The following is a 15779-nucleotide window of genomic DNA, read 5'->3' as shown; positions in this document are numbered from 1 at the left end:
ACCTTGAATCAAAATGTCGTCAATATAATGACAAATCTGAACTTGTGGAATCGTGGGCACTTCAGATAAATGTTCCGCCACCAGCCGGTGACAGATCGTAGGACTATGTACATAACCTTGAGGAAGACTCCGGAACGTCATTTGACGTCCATTCCATGTAAAACTGAATTGTTCCTGGCATTCGGGGGCAATCGGAATTGAAAAGAATGCATTAGCAATATCAATGGAAGCATACCACGTACCTGGATGCTTTTGAATTCTCTCAATCAGTGTAACAATGTCAGGCACTGCAACAGTCAATTTAGGTGTATGTTTATTCAATTCTCGATAATCAACAGTCATGCGCCAAGAGTTGTCACTTTTGCGCACGGGCCAAACAGGATTATTCCAAGCAGATGTGACCGGAGTAATGACTCCCGTGTCAACCAAATCCTGAATCGTAGCTGTAATTTCTTCATGACCACCTGGGATGCGATATTGTTTCTGAGAAATCACTTTCGTCGCTAAAGGGATCTTAATAGGTGGCATGCGTAAACGGCCAACCCGTACGGGTCTGGTCGAAATGTACTGTCTAGTACCAAATTGATAGTAACCATCATCCAAATGCAAAGTCATACCTTTCAAGATGTCAATTCCAATAATGTATTCCAAAAGTGGCACAACCAACACAGAGTATTCTCTACGAGGAATTCTACCAATTTTAATTTCAAGTGCAGTTTGAACTGCGGGTGTTTCTTTACCACCCAAACCGGTAATTGTGAAAGACTGTCCATGAAATTTCCTTGACTTACCATGAATTAAAGTGGCCTCCGCCCCAGTATCAACTAACGCTCGGGCCCTTTGGATATTACGATGTTTCCAAAAAATCTCAATATCTACATAGGGTCTGTAATCTCTGTGGGCCCACCTGCGTACCGGAGCTTGACCTATTTCCTAGTCATTTTTCCTGCGTTCCGTCAACCAAGACAGATCAGGGTAAATGTTCTCAGTTTTCTTGGGTATCAGAATTTCTTGTTCATATCCGTCTCCAGTACGAAACGGATTAGTGTCAGGTTCAAAAAGTTGTGAGTTACGGTCAGAGAGTCTGTTACGATCCTCCCTCTTTCTTACGTCAGGGGAATAACTCCTTGCATCTCTACGTCTGCTAGAACCACGATCATCTCTTCCCCTCTCACGATCATCCTCTCTCCCCCTCCCATCAGTACGACGGGGGGAACCACCGCGTTCATAGCGCCGATCATCACGGCGATCAGTATTCACACGTCGTCTCTCATCACCACTGTCATCCGAACCACGATCATACTCATTCTTTCGCACACGACGGGCACCTTCCTTTCGATCCAAACCACGCTTACGAAACATATCCCATAGGATATTATTAGGTTCACCATCAATCTCTTCCCTTTTGACACCATCAGCAATGAGAGCAAGAAACATGTCACGTCTAGAGAACTTATAGTCCCCACCAGTACGACCCTCAGGTCGGGATTGTCTTTCAGGTTTAAACCATTCACCCAGCTCACCAAGCTGACGAACAGACTCGAGCACAGCAGACAAAGGATTGCCAGTTTGATTAATCAATAATGTCATCATGACCTGCTTGTAAGCAACAGGAGAAGTACGTATAATACGGTTACGCACAGAAGATGTTAAAAGACCATCCAATAACCTGTCAGCAGTACTAAGGAAGATACACGTTTTCATGACTTCTTCCTTTAAACGTTGCGACGCATCGCGCAGAGTATACCACAGCTTTTCATCAGAGGGCCAATCAGACTCAGTTGGATATTTATGATTACAGCCATCAGACGCAAGCTGGAGCAAAGAAGTTTGGACATTACCATTAAAATTCCGAAAATGGTCCTGAATAGTAGAATCAGAACTCAAAGAGCAAAATCGTAAGCAATCAACAGCATCGAGCATAATACCGGAAGCGCCAAGCTCATAAAGACGCACCATCCAGGTAAGCAAGGCCTCACCAGGCCGTTGTTTAAATCGTTGCAGGATGTCACTGATCTCCTGCTGAGTAAAATCTTCAATACAGTCAAGAGGGATACCACCCGGATTACCAGGGGCTTGTTGTAATTTCCGTCGAAAGATCGGGTGAGCAGAAACTGCAGGAAGAGCTTCCGAGGAAGCCCGCATCTTAGATTTAACAGAACAATCAGGGCAAGCTACGTCATCCGCACGGGAAGAACGAGCACGGTCACCATCGGTAGTCAAATCAATGCACGAAGCAGATTTACAATCACGTCCGGAGCGAGAAGACTCGCGCTTGTCACCCTCCTCTGCCGAGGAGTCAGAAGTATGAGAATCCCAGATATTACCGTCACACTCATCGGGGTTCCAATCCATTCCAGCTTTTGCTACAACCATACGCACTTTGCGTGAAGACACACGTCCACGACGATGTTTATACTTATATCGTGCAATACGGACCGCAGCCCTTTCGGCAATGGTCTGATATGTTTCAAGTTTATCGGCAAGCAATTTATTTTGACAACGCAACAAAGTGTGCGCATTTTGCAACTCGACACACTGTCCTTCCGAATCTTTAAACTGTTTCTGTAGTTGCACAAACCTCTCATGCAATATTCTGTATGCATTAAGAATAATCCACCCTCTGCGTCCTAAAATAGGAAGCTCATCACCCTTCACTACTGGCGCTTTCTGTAGGCACGAAATCACATCAGCAGGCTCCGCCTGCTCCAAGAATGAAGACCAATTTTCACTCAAACCAGTAGAATCAGCCCACTCACGGGCCAAAGCCTCGTAAGGCGTAGACTCCCAGCCGGGAATCTGGATCGGTAATTTAAAAACCGACTGTGATTTTTTCGCAAACATAATGACACGCAAAAAATTATATACACAATTATAAACAAAATTTTATACGTACAAGCCGAGCGCAAACCAACGAGATGAAAACAACACAATGCACACAGGCTTCGTAAACAGTTCGTGACGCCAGATGTAATGGCTGGATTTTCTGTTTAGATGGGATCAGCCCCCAGGGGCCCCTGTGACCCAGCCAAAACGTACTCACCTTCCCTTCTTAGATCGTATTCACAATGAGTAGCTATACAGATAAATATACAGATTGCACCTAAGAATGGGGAATGACAATATACATATATGGATTTTCTACAATATCTTATTCACATCAGTTGGCCTCGCGGTCACCCCGACCCAGACCGTTCTACCCTAGGGCAGATCTGACACACAATCCGGTGTGTCTACACACGGGCCTGCAGAACCCAATGCTCCCTTTTCCAAATTGTTCGCGATCCTGCGAAACTACACGTCAGTGTCCTTCCTGACGTTCTCACTTATTTTAAGCCACAATCTGGTGGATTTACACGTCGGTCTCCCTCCCGACGCTCTCATTAACGCCGCATATCAACGACGACCACATTCCTATGAACCATTATTGGGACGATATCTCGGCAATCTACTTGGGACAAAACTAAAATAATAACTTTGAATATGGGTTCAAATTGTATAGTGTACTTCTTGCTTTTGACATCAAAGGTCCACTCACTCCCTCTTTATTCGATTACCATTTGTTTGATCGGGATTTCTCATCCGTTCACCTAAATAGTGCTCGACTAGGAATATCATTTACCCAGATTGAACATAAGCACCAGGTACACAATAATTCTATATGAATTAGGATATTTATTAACAATAGACATAAATCACATTACTATGCAACATTACATTTGCAAAGGGAATAAAAGATAAAGGTTAGAGTGCACATACTATAAGAATCGGTCGGACATCACCTGGTTAATGGGAAATCGGGACTCGGCAGTCATCTAGGCTCCTGTCTCGTCTCTGGGTCCTGGCTCGCCTTGCAGTCACCCTCAGCCGTCACAAGTACACGTCTGCACCGCTAGGCTCAACCTCGTCTGCTCTCCCTCAGGACCTCGGAACCTTGCTGTTTATTAACTACCGTCTCTCTCTCTCTGTATCAGTGCGCTCCGCGCCACTTCTCGTTCAGTCTATCTCAGAGAGTTTCGGTCTTAAATCTTTCTCCGACTTCAAAGATGGCGACTTGTCCACCATGAAAATGAATAATGGCAGAGATGCTAACGGCTAGATGCCGCCTACGGACTGACTGACTAAAAGACTAACACCTTCGCTAATATCAAAGCCCGTTCCTTCATGGAAATTCACGGCCAGTAACCTGCCGCCCACCAAATTCTTGTACCTCCCCGTACCAAGGACACTTTCCCAGCCGGCCGGCCTGAAGTTGTGTCTTCGGAGTGGAGAAAAATACATTCCTTCGATAAGGGTCAGCCTGAACCGGTTCTCTCCAAGCGAACAACAGCTTGAAACTAAAACATTACACTTAACCTAGAAAGCCTTCTCGAGCTACCGGGCAGAAAGCAAAATGGAGTCTGTCTCGTTTAAGGCCTACGGAGCCCATAATATGCATAGCTCCATGAAAAACAGATCGGCATGTTAGCAAATGAGTGAATCATGACTAGTACTTATATATCTAACCCCTCACTTAAATTCATAAGCCTTACTCTAAGGAAAATAACACGCAAATGCCTTTATGTATATAAGACAGGGTCCCTGTCTATCGGCCTAATCCCTATGCTATGGGGGTGATAGGCTGGAGTCACTCTCCATCATTCTCCTTCTCCAAAGAGCTAGCAAAAAGACAGCCATAACAACACCAATCAAGGTCTAAGGTCTATTTCCCAGTCGGTGATCTTGGGTGCATGCGAGGCCCCCCCAGAGCTTATCTGGGTTCCAAGATGTAAAGGAGGCATCTAGGGGCTTCTGGCTTAATTTCTCCCCCCATTGTTTGGCTCATTACTTCATGTATCTTATGTCAATATTCCTGGATAGGTTCGCAGTGCCATATTATGTGCATGAACATGTCCAGTTGGGTGCATAACCTCCTACAAGACCCATCTGCCGGACCGTCCATGTGTGTCAATTGGGGACCTGCTATGTAAATTCTGTGTAGGATCTTTAGCTGCACCAGGCGGAGACGCACTGGAATAGCAACAGTTTTGGGGGAAGAGACTGCCGTTTGCCAGTTTTCATCATCTAGTTCGATGCCATCTCCAACCCATTTTTCTCGTTGTGACAGCAGGGGGTCTTCCATGTTGTTAATGAATTTTCGGTAAGTTAGGGAGATAGCTTTTTCAGGTAAATGGTTATCTAGTAGCTTGTCTTCCATTGGGGAAATCTGGTGGGGAGGAGTCACGGGGCAACACTGCATGCAATGCGTGTCAGACTTGCCGAAATCAAAAATGCTCTAAGTCTGCCAGTGCATACTGCCGTTGGAGGGTGTCAAAAGGCTTCACACCCTCTTTATCCCAAAGGTCTCTAATGTGAGAAATGCCAATTAAGTCCCATTTGTCAAAGCATGTGGAGTTTCCCAGGTCTTCTAGCTTTTGTGAGTCCCATAAAGGAGTGGCAAGAGTCAACCTATTGTTCCAGCCTAGCGATTTGGTTGTTGAGTGCCAGATTTTAGCTGTGTGGCTGGTAGGATCAGTAAGTGTGTACCTGTCTGGTTAGGAATAAAGTGCTCACGTTTATGCCCTGTTCGGAAGAAGCCATCTGTCCATATTGAATCCCGGGTAGTCGGGCCGGCAGTAGGTGGCGTGATTTATCGCTATAAGATGTGCTGCCCAGTAATATTTTTTCATGTCGGGCAATCCGATTCTGCCGTCGTACCAGCTGAGCATGAGTTTTTTTCAAAGCAATATGCAGCCTCCCGCCCCAGAGAAGGTCTCTCCGGAGTCCTTCTATTTCTTTTAAAATATGAATTTGGGACAAGGTCGGCCGAGTTCTGTAGAACATAAAGGAAGCGGTGTAGGGACATCATTTTGAAAAGGGCTGCCTTGCCCAATAAAGAGAGCGGGAGTGACTTCCAGTTTGTGATGTCATGTCTTTGCAGTGGGGGAAGAAGGTTACGGGCATACCGGAGTGAGTGATCAAGTAAAATGAATATGCCTAGGTATTTGAAACCTTCCGAGACTATTGGTATGGAGCAGTTTCGAGGTAGCGGAGGAGGGCCTCCACAGAAGACATATAGAAGCGATTTTTGCCAGTAGATACGAAACCCGGAGTGTCTGCCAAAGATGGCTAGAATGTCAAATAGTGCAATGAGGGACCATTTGGGGGACGTGAGGTACAGGAGGATGTTGTCCGCATTTAAAGAAATACGTTCTTCCCAGTCTGCCGACCATCACATTCCGTGGATCATCATGTCTCTATGGATCCATGCTGCAAGGGGTTCGAGGGCCAAAGCGAATTGTAGGGGAGAGTTGGGGCATCCCTGACGGTTCCCTTGGCTAAGTGTGAAAGTCTCAGATTTTTTGTTATTTACGACTACTTGTGCCATAGGTGTGCTATATAGTAAACACACCCACCGGGTGAAACTCAGCCCAAATCCCAATTTTGTGAGCACAACGAAAAGGTAAGGCCACTCAAGCGTGTCAAATGCCATAGTGGCATCTAGGGAGACTATGATTGCCTCTTCCCGTAAGGTCAGTACCCTGCCCAAGACCCCATGCGCTCTACGCAGATTTAGAGCGGTGTTCCTCTTTGGCATAAACCCCGATTGATCAGGGTGTACTAAGTCCCCTATTACCTTAATCAGCCTATTGGCGAGCACTTTGGCTAGGATTTTAGGTTCTGCATTAAGCAATGAAATAGTGCGGTAGGAGGCCCAGTCTATTTTGGATTTCCCTTCCTTGTGAATTGTGACAATGGTTGCAATTCTCTGATCTAGGGACAACGATCCCTGCTCAAGGCCGTCTTCAAACATGGATTTCAAATATGGGGCTAATTTATCTGGATGGAGTTTATAAAGCTCAATTGGGATGCCATTTGGGCCAAGGGCCTTACCCGAGTGAAGCGCTCTGATTGCAATTGCTATTTCGTCATAGTGGTGAGGACACTGTCCGTGAATGCTCGGTCAGTGTCCGAGAGCGTTGGGAGGGAAATATCTCGCAGGAGTTCCGAGGAGACCACCTCAGTGTATGGCGCTACTGAGCTATAGACTGTGTGAAAGTGTGTTGCAAACTGGTTAACTATGTCCTGGGGGTCTGTTATGGGGGACATGTCAATGCCTCTAAGTTCTGGAACAAGCCTACTAGCGTGTTCTTTTTTATCAGCAGGCGATCAGTTTTCCAGTCTTTTCTCACCAAACATAGAGTCGGCCCAGCCTGTCCTGTTCTATTGTTTTGGCATGGTCGGTGACAAGTGCCTGGTATTCGTCCTAGCAGAGAGTATGTGAAGGGCTTCAGATGAAGGATCAGGAGTCACGTCTTGTTCAAGACGATAAACCTCTTGTTCTACCTCAGAGATGCCCCTTGTTTTGTCTTTCTTTGATCCCGCTATTAGGGAGAGGGCTTGACCCCGAACCACTGTTTTAAAAGCTTCCCATAGTATTTGCGGGGAGTCAACGGTGTGCTTGTTCTCCAGGAAATATTTATCAATGGATTTACTTAGGTCTTAGGGAATTTTTCGGGTTTTTGAGGCACCAGGGATTGACTGGGGCAACACGGCCTACTTGTGTGCGGTCCAGGACTATGTGAACCCTTAGGGGCGAGTGGTCGGAAATACCCCTGGCAAGAGGTCGGATCTCCTGGATATTTGTAACCTATGGAGCTGGGACAACTATGTAGTCCAGGGGGGAGAGGCTATTGTCTACCCCAAAGTGAAAAGTGTGCTGGATCTTGTCAAGATTGTATGTTCTCCATCCGTCCACTAACCCAATTGCCTCCAAGAAGCTGGAAAAGGAGTGTGCAGTGTGAGGGGTTGTGCGAGTGGGTTGCCTGTCTGATGAGCCCGATAATATTGAGTTGAAGTTACCACCGAGCACTAAATGCCCATCCGGAAGCGCTAGCAGCACAGCACTTAGGTCAGCAAATGTTGTGGCTTGTAACCCTGGAGGTGCATATTTCGACAGTAAGCTAATGACCCCCCTAAGTGCCTGTGATTCTGACATATCTGCCTAGGTCATCCACATAGGTGGAAGCAAGTGATAAGGGGAATTATTTTTTTTGCATGATGCCCACCCCTATATAGTTAGACGCAAAACCGGTGTGTGTTACCATTGAGTAGCCCCATCTATGCATAACCTTGCATGTGATATCTATGAGATGAGTTTCCTGGAGCAACACAATGTCCGGTGATAGTCTCTTAATATACTGCAATACCACAGATCTCTTAATTTTGTCCCCCAACCCGTTAACATTCCAACTTAAGATTTTAACTTCTTTGTTCCATTGCACACCCATTGACATGTACATGGAGCATAGCGGCTTTTGTTTGTACAAACAGGGACTGTACCACCAATGTTCCTTTTTGATGAATGAGACCACCATGGAAGACAGAGCAAACCGCGAATAGAAAATGAAAAGAATGTTCTAAATGCAGTTAGTTTGTCTGTTTCACAGAAACAACCCCACAATTTGGGGGGGGCTGGTTGCTTCTGTGAATCAAAAATAAATCAGGAGCAGATCGTCATGACATGCCAGCCCATCTGGAAGTATAATTCTGATGAAAGTGCCCCTGCCATGAAAACAGAAGCAGTTTCCTCGCAATACCCCGACAGTGTGACTGGGAACTAAAATCATGTCTGGTGCTCAGCCAGAGGTATGCGTGGCATCCTGGTCCTGTGTGTCTGTGCCTCATGACATAGCTGCGCTGATGTCATGAGACACTGGATTCTCAGATGGAATGTTATCCTTTGACCACTAAGCAGTTGCTATCCTACTTTATTGCTGGCTGGATGTTCACCTGTGGATGGGATCTATTCTTCAAATAAACCTCTACTTTTTACCTTCAATTTGTGGATCCTTATTTTACATTTGGCGACGAGGATGGGATGAAGAAGATAAGATCTCAACACCTATCTCAAATTTTTTTTTTAAAAAAAAAAGGATTTGTTCCTCTAGAAATTCATGGACACTTGGAACAACCTGAGATACTTTGGTGGCATTCAACTTTCAAGGTGGAAGATATCAGAATAACCTTGGACTGGATTTTAAAACAAAAGAGACTTCTATTTCCACTTTCAGGGTAAGAAGTATTCAACTTAATTTTTAGCGAGAAAACAAACCACTTTCTAATGGTATAACCTAGCGGTGTTAACTTTGTTGGGCTTTATTGGCTTTTTAATTACTACATCAGACACTTTTTGCGCCTATTTTATACAGCGCATTCGATCTTTGCAACTTGCATTTTTCGAAATAGTGTCCTACCTGCCAACGCCTTCGCAAGCGTCTCCACGAGCGAGCGTCCTCAGGAGCGAGCTGCCTCTTGTAAAGAATCTCGAAGCTTTGGAAAACAAACATCTTGCTTCGCCTCGCTCCTTGACTCTTCGCAAAGCCGGCCGGGAGGCACGCAAACGTGCCGCAAGGCACCCTGGGAGTCGCGCAAACGTGGGCGCCATCTTGGATTGGTGAAATCTTCGGTTTCCACTTCATAATATACGCGTTACTCTGTAAACGCGTTATAAACACCGCTGGTCATCGCTATTCTTCCATTGTACCCTGAACTCTTTTATTATCACATTTATGTGTACAAACTTTGCCAAGTCTCTTTCAACGATTTAAAGGTACTGTTTTCTTAATTCTTTCTCCTGACACACTCACTGGAAGCTCCTCTTGTGTGTCCTACCACTGTGACACACACACATATTGGACAACCTGACATTAGTCAACCTCTTGTGTGTCCTGCTACTGTGACACACACACATTGTAATTTGATACACTTATTTGGAACTGACTTTGTGTGTTCTACTGTGACACACACACATAGTAGACATCTCTTTTCTTATTTTCATTTTGTGCTCTATTTGTTTTTATTTAACAACAATATGCAAAATGTCACTGCTCCCCCTTTCTTTTTGTCCTCACCTGGGGATCCTCCTATTAGATGGAAAAAATGGCGTAAAGTGTTTGAAAGGTATGCAAGGGTGTGTGGTTCTAGCTTGAGTGCTGAAAGGAAGACAGCTCTACTTTTACACTGTTTGGGGGCAGAAGGACAAGAGGTATTCGATCATTTGCCTGACATTGATGACGGTAGTTTAAATGAATATGAAATTTGTATTGCAAAACTGGATGAGCATTATCTTCCTAGAGTCAGTACAATTTTAGAAAGATATCATTTTGGTCGGAGAACACAAATGGAAGAAGAAACGATTGAGAACTATATTACAGCGTTAAGGAAACTTGCTTCCTCATGTAAGTTTGGGGCAAGTCTTGATGAGCATATTAGAGATCAGTTCATGCTTGGGTGTTATATTGAAAAGGTGAGAGAAGAATTGTGGCAAAAGGATGAACCTTCTTTAGAGGAAGTTCTTACTATTGCTAAGAGGATAGAACATTCTATTAAATGTGTAGAAGTCATCAAAAAGAATGGTGACAACAAAACTACGAAAGAAACTGTGAATGTTGTGAAATCTACTGCTAGAACAGGTGAAAATCAGCAAAAAGACTCTAGAAATGAAAATGTTTCGAACAAAATTCCTTATAAAAGAAAGGAGAACAGTTTGGATTTCTCCCAAGTAAAATGTTACAGATGTGGTAAAATGGGGCATTTTGCCACTGATAGACAATGTCCAGGTTGGAAAGCTTATTGTAGTAAGTGCAAAAAGAAAGGACACTTCACCTCATGTTGTAAAGGGGGAAACTATAGAGGTAGAGTGAATGAAATATTTTATGATTTTGAAAATGAAGATAATCTGGATGAACACCTAGATTGTGGGCAAATTTATATTCAAACTGTAAGTGCTGAGGAAGCAAAGAATTCCCCTTGTGATGAAATTTTGGTAGAAGGTTATCCTACCAAAGTTTTGTTCGATTCTGGGGCAAAAATTACTATTGTGGCAAAAGATTTTTTCTTGAGTAAGTTGGGACATAAACTTGAGCTCTCACGCCCCGATATAAGACCATTTGGTTATGCTGGTCAACCCATTAAACTACTTGGGGTTTTTGAAGGTATGATTAATTATAAGAATAGGTTGGCCAAGGCAAAAATTTATGTTTCTCAAAAAGGAGATAGCATAATAAGCTGGTTTGCTCTCAAAGATTTGGGTGTTATGCTTGATCCGAACTCGACACCCCCTATCCTTCTAAAACATCCCTTTCCCTGCACACCTCAAATTGTTTCATTAGTTTCTCATGATTTCACTAGTGAACTGAAAGCCAAATTTCCTAAAGTTTTTTCGGAAAATTTAGGATGTCTTAATGACTATTGTCATCGTATCATCTTGAAGAAGGATGCTGTACCTGTCTGCTGCAAAGTGCGAAATGTACCTGTAGCAGTCAGAGAACAAGTTAAAGATGAACTTGATAAGCTGGTCAAGGGAGGCATTATAGAAACAGTAGAGGGAACGGAGTGGGTTGCCCCGATTGTCGCAGCCAAGAAATCGGACAACTCTCTCCGTCTCTGTGTTGATTTAAGAGAACTCAACAAGTGTGTGGTTACTGATCATTATCCTCTACCCAAGATTGCGGACATGCTTATGCTACTTAAAGGTGCTAGAATTTTCAGCACCATTGATCTAAGGTCCGCGTACCATCAGATTAGGTTGGAAGAGGATTCGAAAGACTTAACCTCTTTTGTGACACCTTATGGCACTTTTAGGTTCGTTAGACTACCATTTGGTTTAGTGTCAGCCGCATCGGTTTTTCAGAGGGCATTAGAGAAGGTCTTAAAAGGTTTACATGGTGTTAGAGTCTATCAGGACGATATTCTTGTGTTTGGCATAGATAATTCTCAACATGATTTTAGGCTATTTGCTGTTCTAGGAAGGTTGTGTGATGCAGGTTTGACTGTCAAGATTGAGAAGTGTAAATTTAGAAAAACTTCCATTGATTATCTAGGTCACACTATTACAGAAGGAGGAATTTTGCCTAAGGAAAATCTGATCTCTACCATTTCTAAGATGTCTCCCCCACAGAACAAGGAAGAGTTGATGAGTTTTTTGGGACTTGCTGAATATTATAGCAAGTTTGTGAAAGACTTTGCCTCTTTGTGTGCCAATATGAGATATTTGTTGAAGAAGGGTGTAGATTTCATTTGGGGAGAGAAATGTCAGCGTGAGTTTGGGGTCATCAAGGAGAGGCTAGCTTCTGCTCCGAAATTGAGCAGTTTTGATCCTTCTGAGAAATCTATTTTGATTACTGATGCAAGCCTGAAAGGTTTAGGTGCGGTGCTTGTACAGAAATTTGAGGGCATTGAGAGGGTCATTCTTTTCTTGTCAAGGAGTTTAAAGGGAGCTGAAACTCGATACTCAGTGATTGAGCGTGAAGCTCTTGCTGTTTACTGGTCAGTCAAGAAGCTTAAAAACTTATTGTGGGGAACCAATTTTGAGGTCAGGACAGATCACAAGCCGCTTTGTGAAATTTTAAAGAAAAAAGGTATAGATGCGGTGTCTGGTAGAATCACAAAATGGGTTGTTGGTTTACAGGATTATGATTTTAGTGTAAAGTACCTACCTGGAGTAGAAAACAAAGTGGCTGATGCTTTGTCTCGCCTTGTTCCCAGTTCTGAGGTTGAGGATGAGGAAGATTGTGATGTTGATGATGAGATGGTTTGTGTTGTAGAAGAGGCTGTCATTGATAAAGAGAGGTGGTTGAAGATGGTTCAGGAAGATTCGACTCTGGTAGAGGTACTTAAACTCCTAATGACAGGATGGAAAATTAAACCTAAATGTAATGAAGGTCTTGAGAAATTTTGGCATGTCAAGGATCAGCTTTCTGAACAAGATGGCTTACTTTTTAGAGGAACTAGATTGGTTCCACCCCTAGCTCTTCGGGATGAGCTTATGTCTTTAGCACATATTGGCCATTTAGGAATCTCTAAAACTAAGGAGATTTTAAGGAGCTCATATTGGTGGCCAAATATGGATTTGGAAGTAGAGCGCAAAGTTAGGGATTGCATTGACTGTGCTCTTAGTGAGAAGGTAGCAAAACCTAAAGTCCAACCCATGGTCATTAGAGACAGACCGGATGCGCCCTGGAAAGAAGTGGGTTTGGATATTTTGGGGCCTATTACATCAGCTGGTTGTGAGTGGTATGTTCTTGTTCTTGTTGATTTCTTTTCTAGATGGCCAGAAATTGCCATAACTCGTGGTATCGAGACTAGGCATGTGGTGGATTTTTTAACCAAACTTTTTGCTAGAGAGGGCATCCCTAACGCCATCCTCACAGATAATGGTCCCCAATTAGTCTCTAAGGAGATGGAAAATTTCCTGTTAGAGCAAGGAGTTAAACACAAAAGGTCTTCCCTTTACCACCCAGAAACCAACGGTATGGTTGAGAGATTTAACCGTGTCCTTAAAGAGACTATCAGAATGGCTAAGTCTGCTGGCACAGATTGGAGGACAGATGTCTTTGAGAAGGTTAAGGTTTACCGGTTATCTCCCCATGCCGTTACTGGAAAGACCCCTTTTGAACTTTTTAGATCACGCACTCCTAATACCCTTGTGGTACCTGCATGGGTCAATGATTTGCAACCACCTCCTCGTGATGACTCTGATGAGTGGATGTTGCGTGAACTTTCTAGAATTCAGTCTAGAAAAAGGATGTTTGATACGAGACATTCTGTTAAGGTCACACCTGTTAAAGTGGGAGATTGGGTACTTATTAAGAATCCCTGCAAAAACAATAAGGCTCTTTCTGCTACCTTTAAGAAGCCTATTCGTGTCATCAAAGTTTTCAAGAACGCCATCAAAACTGCTGATCATCGTGTTTGGAATTTGAACAGGGTGGTGGTGGTTAGCAATGATCTTGTGGAAGCTTCTTGCAGTCGTCATTCTCAAACTCCTAGAGTTGAGTCTTCCTCACTTCTTCGCAAGTCTGCAAGGGTTTCTCATTCTCCTAAATATTTAAAAGACTACGTCACTGTGTGATTAATGTTTTAGCATTGTTTTGTTTTCTCTTATAATTTTCTTGTTGTTTTTAGAAGGGAGATGTGTGGCATCCTGGTCCTGTGTGTCTGTGCCTCATGACATAGCTGCGCTGATGTCATGAGACACTGGATTCTCAGATGGAATGTTATCCTTTGACCACTAAGCAGTTGCTATCCTACTTTATTGCTGGCTGGATGTTCACCTGTGGATGGGATCTATTCTTCAAATAAACCTCTACTTTTTACCTTCAATTTGTGGATCCTTATTTTACAGTAAGTTTAGGTGGGGTCTGATGCATTGATGGAACACCCACAGGAGAGGAAAATGTCCCCTTGATCTGTTAACACTCCTTCATTGCATGTCATTTCGATGTCAGCACTCTAAAAGAAATGCAAAAGAGAGTGATGTTTCTGCTCCCTGAGGGACGGTCTACAGAGCTTACATGCATGACTTGAACATATCTATCTGTTTGAACATTTGGCAGCATGAATTCCTGAAAGCTCATGTACTCACTTATTCAAGGCATTTTCCTAGTTCTTCTCCATCGATACCCTGAGACTAGCATCTTCTGAACCATCTACATGTCAGGAGGCATTACCTAGTCACAGCCTGCACCCTCACTCATGCAGCGAAATAGCAGATTCCAATCGCGGTTACTAATTAAACGTATTAAAAGTCCATAATCTAAGTACAAGGACTAGAGATGGCCCTTACTATTGCTTCTGCTTCCTCCTGTGTGCCACCCTTCCAGCGACTCAACTGCCAGAGACAACCCGTATCTCTGCAGAGCCCCTAACAATTGTATCTGTGGTGTTTCTAAAGTGAAAGAATCTGACCACACATGTGGGTTTCCATCCTACACCATGGGTTTTGATTCTTGTCGTTGGGCAATGTTCATGTGATCTACAGTGTGCCTTCCTGGTCGACTATAGGTATACATTATATTGGCAAGACTTGGTTTATTGTGCTTCATGTCATCCCTATGTGTCCGACTCCTTCTAATATCTTCGGTCGGTTATGGCCGCTATTATCAGCCTTTCCATGTCAATGCATTGTTAATGTCCTTGTCAACATTCATTGCATCCTACATTTCCCTCCCTAAAGAATCAACCCTGTGGCTCAGCCTGTACATACATAGACTCTTCCCTCTCCGCCGTAACGTGACTGTTCATCTAGTGCTATTATGTTATCACTTCAGTCCAGCAAATATCTTTTGACACCATGACGTCACTCTGATAGCGTTACTGTTTCATACATCCTTATAACATGCAATAAGAATACAATGGACTAGTTTTTAGCACAATGTATGGCTAAGTAGGAAGAAAGCAAGGCAGGATGTTAAATCAATTATTTGGCGTGCTGAGCTATTTATACACTATTTTGTTAATCTTTTATTAATATTGACTATAACTCTCATTTTGCATATAAAGTATGTCTAGCTGTTGTGTTAATTACTCTATGTGTATAAATGTATGAATTGCAAAGTGCATTTGAAAGTGTATAGCAATTATGTCGCAGATTATTTTTGTAATATGTGAATGCCTTGTTTTATAATATTGTCTCGAAATGAACATTTTGATGATGATAATATAATATACATAAAGTAATATAACATGTCATAACCCAACTAATTAGCCCTACTTTACCCTGTTTTTTCAGGGTGGCATTGTCCATTAGATCCTTTTGGCAAAGTTTACTCTACATGCATAAACAGAACACCCGCTGTATTAATTCCCTGAGCAAACTCAATAGCTCAGGTCACTGATAATCGCAGTAATGAAATATTGACTTGACTTTGCAGAGCATTTTATCCGGTATATGTGTGGGTTGTATGCAATTTGAGTGTTCAGAATGCACAGCAGAGCACAGGGCTGAGGTTCACATC

This window comes from Lissotriton vulgaris, chromosome 3_1 (genome assembly GCF_964263255.1).
Source record: "Lissotriton vulgaris chromosome 3_1, aLisVul1.2, whole genome shotgun sequence".
Taxonomy (NCBI): Eukaryota; Metazoa; Chordata; class Amphibia; order Caudata; family Salamandridae; genus Lissotriton; species Lissotriton vulgaris.
This window is presented reverse-complemented; position numbering follows the sequence as displayed.